This window comes from Pseudophryne corroboree, chromosome 5 (assembly GCF_028390025.1).
Source record: "Pseudophryne corroboree isolate aPseCor3 chromosome 5, aPseCor3.hap2, whole genome shotgun sequence".
Lineage (NCBI taxonomy): Eukaryota > Metazoa > Chordata > Amphibia > Anura > Myobatrachidae > Pseudophryne > Pseudophryne corroboree.
This window is the reverse complement of record NC_086448.1, coordinates 272597921-272609911: the sequence shown is the minus strand read 5'-3', so window position 1 is coordinate 272609911 and position 11991 is coordinate 272597921. Positions and strand designations below refer to the sequence as shown.

The following is an 11991-nucleotide window of genomic DNA, read 5'->3' as shown; positions in this document are numbered from 1 at the left end:
TAATCATTTTTGCCACTTTTGCCCCAACCCTCTGTATATTTCTGTTAGATATATATTATGGACAGCAAACCCTTCTTTCTTACATGTCTTTTTATTTTCATACTTCATTTTCATTTTCATACTTTATTTCTCCACCCTAGCACAGCCGTGACGGTTAATGATGCATTAGATTCAATTTGCTATTACTTAGTCCAACATAACAGTAAATTTAAATGACTGTCTTGGTCCAATTACGGCTCTTTAAATGTACAGTTAGAGCCTTGCAAACTGTGTTGTATATTGTGCATCAGTTAACCTCTTCGACTCTGCTTGGTTGTCACATATAAGGTGGTGGTGTTACTTTTCTGACTAGCTTCACGTCTATCACATTCTCTCGGCAGCGGCGCAACACTACAGTTGGTTTCCATGGCAACGAACGGCCGCTTGCTAATGACGTCAGCAGCGGGCGCCGGGCCTCGTGGACGGACGCCGCACCTCACACAAGTCACTCTGGGGCTTCTCCGGGTATAAAGGTATGTTGTCACCTTTCACTTACTGCTGTACACCTTGACAAAGGGACCTGTGTGTCCCGAAACGTTGGTTCTTGTTGGTGTTTTAAATACACTTTTTTACTTCTTTGATCAAGACGCTGAGTGCCGCTCTATTTTTCCTGTTTGTTTATATATCTATATATATATATATATATATATATATATATATATATATACGGTGAAATACAGACGAATGGAATCCCGATATCCGCAGGTATTCTCACTCGGTTAGTTGCTCCACGCCACCAACCGAGTGGGAATCTAACCTGTGGCGAGCGAAGCGAGCAACCGTGCCCACAGCGAGCCCACGAGGGTTCTCGCCACCTCACTTCCGACAGTCGGGATGCCACTGAGAGCTGGCATCCCGTGTGCTGGTAAAACACACTGATATTATATATATATATATATATATATATATATATATCTTGTGGAATGGGGGGATGAGGGATAATTAGTGACCACCGGTGTCAAAGTAAAAATTGCCAATAATATATGTATAAAAGAATATTTATTTAGTATCAAAAATAAACAATAAAAGACATAAACATAAAATGGGACAACAACACATTCACAACTGATCTAAAACACTTAAAATGAATATAAAACTACAATGAATCAAGTAAGCAGATTTTTCCTTATCTGTGGTATGAGGTAAGTACAGGTGTACCAACGCGTTTCGTCACTTGGACTTCATCACAGGGCTGGGGTAGAATGGGACAAGCTGACTATATATAGTGGTAGCAATCAGGAAACAATTATGACATCAATTCCTGTTTAGAAACTGACTGTCACATGCTGCGTTTTTATAAACAGATCATCTAGTGCTAAAACATAGCTACATATATAGTGGGACTATTACCCACAGTTAGTACATAAAAACGATTGTTCCTTGGGGTTAAAAATGCAGTTAGTTCTGAGTTCATTGCTGTGAGAGCGGTGACTTCCGCCCTTCTTCCGGTATCCGGGCGCATCCACGACTTCCGCCCCACTTCCGGTTTAGTTACTGCGCATGCGCGCACCGCGGGCTGAAGAAGCAGGACTGTAGAAAGCAGTTCTTTGATCATGGTGGCCATTTTTCAGTGGAGATTTGTAGTTTAAACACCGTGCGGCAGCCATCTTTAAGTGGATCATCTTATGGGACATTCCTGTGTATTATTTACAATGTTCCCATGAAAAAAGAAAAAAAGAAAAGTGTGTAAAACGTAATTGTCATTAAAAATAAACTTTAAAATGATAGTATGCAGGATGCAGACTCAAGGGGGTATTAGAATAACAACATAAATGTTGAGATCAGTAAGAAACTTAATATTACTGTATGAAAATTAAAGGCTTTGTTATGACAGATAATGACAGCGAGTGAGAGGTATATAAGGTGCATATGCCAATACAGTGCATACATAAAGTGCCTATGCTAATTATTCATATTAAGAAGACATAACCCATGACTATAATTATACTGGGTGTCCAGTGCTCTATTTTGTGAGGTAGTAATAAAGTATACATCTTACTCTGATAGCTGTATATTAAAGAGCAAATAAAGTGCATACATAAAGTGCCTGTGCTGATTAGTCTTATTCTGGAGACATGACTCATATATATAAGTGTGCTGGATGTCCAGTGCTCTATTTTGTGAGTTTGTGATTTGGTTAAAATGGAGTATACACCTTTCTCGGGTAGCTATTTGTTGATGTACTATACAGTACATGATCTTCCCAGGTGGTCCCCCTCACTGGTACTGATCAGGCCCAGCACTGCTTAGCTTCCAAGATCGGACGTATTTGGGCATTTCCAGCGCGGTTTGACTGTACCGACATTGTACCTTCTTGGTTGTAACTCCAATGCTACCGAATTAGTGATATTTAAAAAGTGCAAACAAGTAATGTGTGTTGGGGGGGGGGGGGGGGGGGGGGGGCGGAGGGGAGGGTGAGGGAGGGAGGGTGGGAAGGATATGGAGTGGGGAGGGAGTAGGGGGGGGTGGAGGGAGAGGGAGGGAGGGAAGGATACAGGGGGAGGGGGGGGGGGTGATGTGCAAAGATACGGCTATAACTGTACTTCCATTTTTCACAAGAAGGGGGCAATCTCATAATTGTCGTTAAATCCTTTTGGTTGTAATGTCTGTAGTTGGAAAATCCAATACATCTCGCGACGTGACAGTTTGTTGGCCAGGTCGCCACCTCTGTCTCCCAATTTAACCAGTTCAATGGCTTTGAATGTCAATGCCTCCGGATTGGAGTTATGCATTGCCGTGAAGTGTTTGGAGACAGCATGGCTTTCCACTTTGTTCTTAATAATCCTCACATGCTCTTGTATTCTTAGTTTTAGTGGTCTCTATGTCTTCCCGATGTATTGTTTTCCGCAGTCGCATTCTAGAAGGTATATGACTGACTGTGTGTTGCAGTTCATGTAATCTTTGATCTTGTGCTCCTTCTTTTTTTCTGCATCTGTGAAGGTTTTCCTATTAGGGTGTAGATATCTGCATACGTTGCATCGCCCACATTTATATGAACCCACACATTTAGGCCAAGTGTGGTCTTTCTCCTGGTCAGGTATTAACATGCTTGGGGCTAGTATGTCCTTGAGGTTCCGTGATTTCTTGAATATTATTTACGGATGGGTAGGGAGGATTTCTTTTAGAATAGGGTCCATGAGTAAAATTTTCCAATGGTTCCTGAATGATTCTCGGATGAATTTTTCATGTCGATTGAAAGTTGTTATGAATGCTGTGGAGTCCTTAGTTTTTTCCCTTGTTTTATATTCCAACAGTTTTGATCTTTCAGTTTCATTGGTTCTGGTGATGGCTTCTTCCAGGATGGTGTCTGGGTACTCATTTTGCTTGAATCTGCTTCTGTACATCTCTAGTTGTGATTGACAGTCCTCAGGTTTACTACAGTTTCTTTTGATTCTACTGAATTGGGAGAATGGGATATTGTTCTTCCAACTTTTAAGGTGATTGCTTTTATAGTGGAGATAGCTATTGGTATCCACGTGTTTCACGTAGTTTTTGGTGGTAATTCTCCCATTTTCTCCTGGGAGAATCAAATCCAAGAACTCAATGGACTCCCTGCTTGTGTTGGATGTAAAAGCAAGATTCATTTCGTTGGTACTAATATGTTTAAAAAATTGGTTAAAACATTCCATGTCTCCATCCCAGATTATTAAAATATCATCTATGTACCTACGATAAAAGATGATATTGCTGTTAAAAACTTGGTGATCATATATAAAAGATTTTTCCCAACAACCCATAAAAAGATTCGCAAAACTGGGCGCGAAAATAGTACCCATCACGGTGCCGCACCTCTGTAGATAAAATTGGTCCAGGAATTTAAAATAATTATGATGAAGAATAAAATACATGATGTCACAGATAAAATCTTTATGGTTAGTTGTTAGCGTGGTATCTTTGTCCAAAAATTCTTTGCAAGCTGTTACTCCTTTCTCATGCTCAATACATGTGTACAGTGATTGGACATCTATTGTGGCCCACATATATGTGTCCTTCCACTCAATGTCTTTGAGAAGGCTCAATACCGACGTTGTATCCTTGAGGTATGATGGAAGATCCTTTACATATGGTTTTAAAAAGACATCAGCATATTCGGACAAGTTTGAGGTAAGTGAATCTATTCCCGCCACAATTGCTCTTCCGGGCGGGTTCTCCAAGCTTTTATGAATTTTTGGTAAAAAATAAAAGATGGGGGTAGTGGGGTCTGATCTCATTAAAAATTGATACTCCTCTTTGGTGATAATTTCTGTTCTTAGACCGTGCAGAAGTAATGTCCTCAATTCTTCAATGTATTCATCCTTTGGGTCCACTGTCAGTTTTTTATACGACTCTCTGTCTGATAGTAGTCTTTCTGCCTCTGCGATGTATTTATCCCGATCCATGATGACCAGTCCCCCCCCTTTATCAGCTTGTTTTATAATAATCCCTTTGTTCTTTTGTAGGTTTTTTAGGGCTTCACTTTCTCTATTGTTGATATTTTTCTCCTTAATTCTTTCCTGGTCCATGTCACACAGGTCCTTCTTTACTAGTTCGTAAAACATACCAATATTACTCCCTTTGGACTCTAAAGGGTAGTACTTAGAGGTGGGTTTAAGGCCTGATTTTGAACGGCTTTCATAATTGGCTATTACTGCGTCCTCTTTCTTTAGGAAATGTCTTTTCAATGTAAGTTTCCTGACGAACGTGTTAAGGTCGATAATTGTCTTGAACTTGTTGGCCTTCTGTCGGTGCAAAAGTGATTCCTTTATCAAAGAGGGATATTTCCGGTTCTGTCAGGGTATGTTGGGATAGGTTAAATATTCCTTTGTCTCTTGGGTTGGTTGCTATAATGTTCTTTTTTTGTTGTTGTGCTCCCTCCATCCTGCCTCCTTGGGATCCTCTTCTTCTACGTGTCTCCTTTTTAGGGGCGATGCATGACTTATGTCCTCTTTCAGTGTGTTTCTTATACTGTTCTTTTGTCTTGCCCCTGTTCTTTGGGATAAAAAATCCTGGTCACTGCTTGAGCCGTATCTCTGCAAGGTCGAGAATCTGTTGGATGTCCTTAAGCTGGTTGTTGGAGTGCCCATAGCATTGTTCTGCGTCATGTTACTCCTTGTTGGTACGGATTTCCAATTTCCTCCATCAGTCCTCTGATTAGGCTGTCCATTAGGTCTGAACCTGCTCCAATTCTTCACCTTTCCTTGCTCATAGTTGTTTTTGTCCTTTAAAAATTTATTTTCCTTCTCTTTAATGACCTCCTCCTCAATGTGTTCCATTTTCTTATTTAGGACGTTTTCATTGATTTTGTAGTCCTCCTTATCTTTAAAAGGTTCCAGTTCTCTCTCCTTGGTTTTAATCTCGGTTTCTAAGGATGAGAGGGATTTTTTCTTTTCATCTATAAGGAGTTTCATTAAGTCGATAGAACAGGTGTGTAGTATTTTGTCCCATTTTTCTATAAATGCCCCTTCCTGATTGCCAAATGTGGGTTGTTTTAGTAGTCTAAGGCCCCTTGGTACCCTGTCCATTGAAATATAGTGTTCCAGGCCCTTTATGTCCCACCATGTTTTGACCTCTTTGGTGAGAAGTCTTTCTATTCCCCAGAATAAATCATCAAGATCACATGGTTGGGATGGTTCGTTTACATTAAGACTCTCATTAAAAAAATTCACACACATTTCTTTTACTGGTACGATCTGTATTTCTCAACATTCTGTCTGGTATACCCCTTCACCAGGCCGCAAATATAAAATTATTACCAAAGATAAATGTAGAAACAAGGATTAATACTGCGCCACATGTGATATGAATCAGATATGTTTAAGAAAATGGCAATGTATTTGTGACACTCCCCTATGTTATAGACGGGGCGTCAGCTTTGTCCCTCAAAATAAACAGGGGTGGTAATTCCCTGAGAAAAATGCAATGGAATGTGGGGATGAGGGATAATTAGCGACCACCGGTGTCAAAGTAAAAATTGCCAATAATATATGTATAAAAGTCAATTCTTCCTAAATAAGACAATGGAACGCATTGAGGAGGACGTCATTAAAGGGAAGGAAAATAAATTTTTAAGGGACAAAAACGACTATGGCAAGGGAAGGTGAAGAATTGGAGCAGGTTCAGACCTAATGGACAGCCTAATCAGAGGACTGATGGAGGAAATTGGAAATCCGTACCAACAAGGAGTAACATGACGCAGAACAAGGCTATGGGCACTCCAACAACCAGCCTAAGGACATCCAACAGATTCTCGACCTTGCAGAGATACGGCTCAAGCAGTGACCAGGATTTTTTAACCCAAAGAACAGGGGCAAAACAAAAGAACAGTATAAGAAACACACTGAAAGAGGACATACGTCATGCATCGCCCCTAAAAAGGAGACACGTAGAAGAAGAAGATCCCGAACAATCCGTATGTATATGAAGAGTGTATCAGTAATAGCTATTGAACAGGTAAAGAAAACAAACAGAGGGGGAGATAGGTTTGGTAGATTATGCAGACGTGAGGCGTTTTGGATATTTAGATTAGACACCATGGTCCCGAATTGTTATGCACACCAGTGCCTGCAGGAATGTACTGGTGTTTGAACTGTTATGCACACCAGTGCCTGCAGGAATGTACTGGTGTCTGAACAGAGAGGGATGCAAAACAAATGAACTCACAGACAGACTGGGAAATATGACATAACGTACACAGAAGGTGATAGGGTAACAAAACCAACACAGAGTGAACAGAGAAGCCCAGAGGCTAAGAAACTGGGTGTCTCCCTAGTATTAGAAATGCTCAGATGGAAAAAGCAAGATGTAGTGTTTTAATACGTAGAGAACCCGAAATGCTGTTGCTAAGGGCAACAGCAAAACCCTAAAGGGTTACCAACGGGTGTGGCAGTAAACTCCTTGGTCAGAGATGGAATAATAGACACAAGGAGAGTCTCCACAATCCTAATTCTCACTTGCAGGGCCCAGGTTCAGCTTACTGCCACTAAACTGACACATGGACGCCCTGCACAGTGAGAGAGGATTATGCAGGCAGGTCTGAAAGTACAGCCACAAACCTGCTGGGTTCACAGAATAGCAAAAGAACCTCAGCAGGCTAAATGACTGACTCCAGTCTTACTGCTAGGTCTGGATTGGCAGAGTGTAGTACCAAATCCCCAGGCCTATTTGCAGTAAGCAACAACAAATACAAAGCTACACAGTACTGGCTAACTTTCAGGAACTGACTAACCAACAAAGATTCAGCAGCATCTGCTTAACCTGAGAAGAGGCCTTATAAAGCAGGTGCTGTCCACGCCCCCCTCAGACCTCACAGACTGTGAGCACAAAAACCAGCACCGGATCCCCTGCCTGTAACCACTGCATAGCAAAAGACCCGAACCGGAGTATCAGCTGCGCTCAGGTTACTCCGCTAGCACTTGTCTCCCGGTTGCCATGACGATGTGGCAGCACAGGGCAGGAGACCCTAACAGTACCCCCCCTCTGACGAGGGGTCAAAGAACCCCTACCACCGGGTTTATCGGGGAACTGCGAGAAGAAAGAGCGTATCAGTCTGGGGGCATGAAGATCACAACTGCGCACCCACGACCGCTCCTCCGGGCCATACCCCTTCCAGTGCACCAAAAATGACAGCCGACCCCGAACCATCTTGGAGTCAAGAATCCTTTCAACAACAAACTCCCTCTGGCCACGTATCAGAAGAGGGGAAGGTCTTCCTCTGGAAGAAGGATTACTAATCGCCCGTTTTAAAAGGGAACAATGAAATGTTTTATTGATACCCAAAGAACGGGGCAGATCTAACTGAAATGCCACCGGATTGATAACCCTGGTGATCTTATAAGGGCCGATGAACCGGGGGCCTAACTTATGAGATGGCTGTCTCAACTTCAAATTCTTGGTAGACAACCAGACGAAGTCTCCTAATTTGAAGCTGCAGGGTCTTTTCCGCTTATCAAAAACCCTTTTGGTCACTAATGACACAGACACAAGGGCTTTCTTCACTTTCCTCCAAATACCTCTAAGGACCGAAACGACAGAGGAACCACCAGGCGTGGAGTCCAGGGGGTCAAAAGAATTGGCCTTAGGATGATGCCCATACACACAAAGGAAGGGAGAGATCCCTGTAGCAGAGTGAGCCGCGTTGTTATAGGCAAACTCCGCCATTGACAGATGAGCAACCCAGTCAGTCTGACACTTGTAGACATAACACCTGAGGAACTGCTCCAAGGACTGGTTCACCCTTTCAGTCTGCCCATTAGACTGCGGATGGTAGCCTGACGACAAGCTGACAGAAATCTGGAGATCAGAACAAAATGCCCTCCAGAATTTGGCCACAAACTGGGATCCGCGGTCAGAGACCACATCAAGTGGCAACCCATGGAGACGCACAACATGCAGCATAAATAATTCAGACAGGCGTCTGGCCGATGACAGCCCAACCAGTGGAACGAAGTGAGCCATCTTCGAAAACCTGTCAACGACAACCCAGATGGCTGTCATCCCCGAGGATTTGGGCAAGTCCACAACAAAATCCATTAAAATGTGGGTCCATGGCTTAGATGGAATAGAGAGTGGATGTAATGGGCCAACAGGAACCCCTCTAGGAGTCTTATTTCGGGCACAGATGTCACATGCCCGAACCCACTGATCCACATCCTTAGCCACCGAGGGCCACCACACCGCCCTAGATAGCAACTCCCGAGTTCTGGCAATACCCGGGTGACCTGCCGACTTCTTGGCATGGAATTCCAGGAACACTCGCTGTCTTAACCTAGGAGGCACAAACAAAAGACCTACCGGAAGGTCTGGAGGAGCCTGCTCCTGTGCTCTAAGGACTAATGACAAGAGGTCCTGGGTAATGCCCACTTTAATACATGATGGGGACACAATGGGCAACGGCTCCTCGGTGGTCTCCTGGATTGGAGCAAAACTCCGCGAGAGCGCATCAGCCTTGATGTTTTTTGACCCAGGGCGATATGTTATCAAAAAATTAAAGCGAGCAAAAAACAAAGCCCATCGTGCCTGCCTGGCATTGAGACGCTTCGCTGACTCTAAATATGCCAAATTCTTATGGTCGGTGAGAATTGAGACCACAAACTTAGCCCCCTCAAGCCAGTGTCTCCACTCCTCGAGTGCATCCTTAATAGCCAACAATTCCCGGTTACCCACGTCATAATTCATCTCGGCAGGCGAAAATTTACGGGAAAAGTAAGCACAGGGATGAAGGCGATTATCAGACACTCCCATCTGAGAGAGCACTGCCCCAATACCCATCTCAGAGGCATCCACCTCCACCACAAAAGGACGCTCTGGATCTGGGTGTCGCAGCACCTTGGCCGAGACAAATGCCCTTTTGAGACGGGCAAAAGCCGCTTTGGCCTCACGAGACCAGTGAGCAACATCCGCCCCTTTCTTAGTGAGTGTCACCAAGGGCGCCACTATAGACGAAAATCCAGCGATAAATCGTCTATAAAAATTTGCAAAGCCCAGGAAACGCTGAAGCGCCTTCAAACTAGTGGGCTGCACCCAATCCAGGACTGCCTGTACCTTGGAACCCTCCATTTGGAAACCTTCTGGGGAGATAATATATCCTAGAAATGCGATTTGCTGAACTTCAAATTCGCACTTCTCCAGCTTCGCCCCAAGCCGGTGGTCTCTGAGTTTCTGGAGGACTAAGCGTACATGCTTCCGATGTTCCTCCAGGGAATGGGAGAAGATTAGGATGTCATCTAAGTATACAACTAAGAATCTATCCAAATATTCCCTGAGCACATCGTTCATGAAATCCTGGAAGACTGCAGGGGCATTACAGAGCCCAAAAGGCATCACCAAATATTCATAATGCCCTGAGTGGGTATTAAAGGCAGTCTTCCATTCATCCCCCTCTCTTATTCGGATTAGATTGTACGCACCGCGTAGGTCAATCTTAGAAAAAATGGTGGCAGTACGAAGCTGGTCAAACAAGACCGAAATGAGAGGCAGTGGGTATGAGTTTTTAATCGTGATACGGTTCAATTCCCTGAAGTCGATGCAGGGTCGCAATGAACCGTCCTTTTTACCCACGAAGAAGAACCCCGACCCAACTGGAGACTGTGAAGGTCTGATAAATCCTTTAGCCAAGTTCTCCTGAATGTACTCTGCCATAGCCTGAGTCTCAGGACGTGACAGGGAGTACAACCTGCTCTTGGGAAGCTTAGCATTCGGCAACAAATCAATGGCACAGTCATAGGGGCGATGGGGAGGTAGTACCTCTGCAACTTTTTTGGAGAACACGTCCGCAAAATCTGCATAACACCCTGGCAATCCTGGCAAACTTAGCTGCGAGAGCCTGACTGGAAGGCTCAAGCAACTCCTGAAACAATCAGTACCCCAACTAAGAATCTCCCCAGAGACCCAGTCAAATTGAGGATTGTGGGCCCTTAGCCAGGGTAACCCCAACACCAATGGGGCAAAAGTACAGACAGTCACATAAAAGGACAATTTTTCAGAGTGTGTGGCTCCAATAAACAAAGAAATCTGGCTAGTGCAAGAGGTAATTTTACCCTGGGATAATGGTTCCCCGTTTAACCCACAAATCTCAATTTCCGACGCCAAGGGTACTAAGGAAACAGAGTGTTTCAGGGCGAATTGGCGGTCCATAAAAACCCCGTCGGCCCCACTGTCCACAAAGGCCTCAGTCTTGACAGTTTGACCGAGGATCTTCAAAGTCACCGGAATGATAAAAGTCTCCTTGGGAAATTCTGACTTCTGGCCTGACAGGATATTTCCCATCACCCTCAGGCCCTGAAGTTTTCCGGCTTTTCTGGGCATGATACTACCACATGACCCTTATTCCCACAGTACAAACACAACCCCTGCTGTCTCCTCCGCGTCTTCTCACGCGAGGAGAGGCGGGTAGCCCCAATCTGCATAGGCTCCTCGGAAAATTCCTCAGAGTCTGAGGTTCCCTTGGGAAAGAAGGAAACCTCGGTCTCCCTTTCAAGCCTACGCTCTCTCAGCCGTCTATCCACCCGGATGGATAACTGCATGAGCTGATCCAAGCTATCAGGCAAGGGATATTGTACCAGTTGGTCTTTTATCTGGTTAGAAAGACCTCTTCGGTACTGGTGTCTCAGGGCTGGGTCATTCCACTGGGTATCATGGGCCAACCTCCGAAACTCCGTACAGTAAACCTCAACTGGCCTTCGCCCTTGCTTAAGGATCGAAATCTGAACCTCGGCTGAGGCCGTCTTGTCAGGGTCATCATACAACATGCCCAGTGCCGTAAAAAAAGCATCAACACTTTTAAGCGACGGACAGTCAGGCTGCAACCCATATGCCCAGACCTGTGGGTCTCCTTGTAGCAAGGAAATCACTATACCCACCCGCTGAATCTCTGACCCAGAAGACTGAGGCCTAAGCTGGAAATATAACTTGCAGCTCTCCTTGAAACAAAAGAACTGCAAGCGATCTCCAGAAAAACGATCCAGAAGATTTACTTTCGGCTCCTTAACCCCTGAAGGTGCTGCTGCTGCTGCGGGAGCTCCGCCAGCGGCCTGGGAGGTGTGCATTTTAATGGACAAATCATTAAATTGACGAGTCAGGACCTGCACCTGATCGACCACCTGTTGCAACGTATTTTGAGGGGTATGCTCCATATTCCCACAAAATTTCAACAGGAGTATTGGGCTGCTGAATATGTTATGCACACCAGTGCCTGCAGGAATGTACTGGTGTTTGAACTGTTATGCACACCAGTGCCTGCAGGAATGTACTGGTGTCTGAACAGAGAGGGATGCAAAACAAATGAACTCACAGACAGACTGGGAAATATGACATAACGTACACAGAAGGTGATAGGGTAACAAAACCAACACAGAGTGAACAGAGAAGCCCAGAGGCTAAGAAACTGGGTGTCTCCCTAGTATTAGAAATACTCAGATGGAAAAAGCAAGATGTAGTGTTTTAATACGTAGAGAACCCGAAATGCTGTTGCTAAGG

The 11991-nt window shown here is 44.3% G+C and overlaps 1 pseudogene; it reads right to left on the bottom strand.

Annotated features, from left to right (window-relative positions):
- Window positions 1–2221: 2221 nt before the first annotated feature.
- LOC134930030 (5S ribosomal RNA) lies at window positions 2222–2340 on the bottom strand (annotated as a pseudogene).
- Window positions 2341–11991: the final 9651 nt, after the last annotated feature.